The sequence below is a fragment of the Lottia gigantea genome (genome assembly GCF_000327385.1).
Source record: "Lottia gigantea unplaced genomic scaffold LOTGIsca_197, whole genome shotgun sequence".
NCBI lineage: Eukaryota > Metazoa > Mollusca > Gastropoda > Lottiidae > Lottia > Lottia gigantea.
This window is the reverse complement of record NW_008708388.1, coordinates 52,436-53,068: the sequence shown is the minus strand read 5'-3', so window position 1 is coordinate 53,068 and position 633 is coordinate 52,436.

The following is a 633-nucleotide window of genomic DNA, read 5'->3' as shown; positions in this document are numbered from 1 at the left end:
AAAGATCAGCCAAATTTTGTTGACCTACATAAATTACACCGGAAGTTATTCAACCGGAAGTAGATTTGAACTTCAGTCGCTTTCCTGTTTAAAATCGGAAATGACGTACAAAATTTGACTGTATCATATTATTAACATTAGTGAAGTCTCTTTGCATTTGAAATTTCAGATCAATCGATGCAAAAGCAAAAAAGTTGCAAAAAAATCGAAAAATTTGATCGAAAAAAGTGAGCGACGAATTTTCGAATTTCGTAATTTTTCAAGTGCTATCAGGTCAGAAATTACAGGTAGATTATAAAAATGAAAACCCGAAGAAAATCGATGCAAAAATACGCCTTCTAGAGCCGATTTTCGACTTTTTGCACATGTTGAACTGTGGCAATTCCAGTTTTGCAAAAATGTTCCAATATATATTTAAGGAACACGTTGCCACTACAGAAGGTCTAGAGAAGTTGAATGGTTGCTGCAACTACTGCAGTTTAAGCTCAGGAAGGTGTGTAAATTTCGAAAAAAAAAAAAAACTAGAGCCACTCGTGGCACAGAGTGGGACTTTGCAAATGTTGCAAAATGCAAAAGAACCTGAAAAAATCAACCTTCCACGATAATTAGATCAAGCGCAAGAACGGTCTAAAG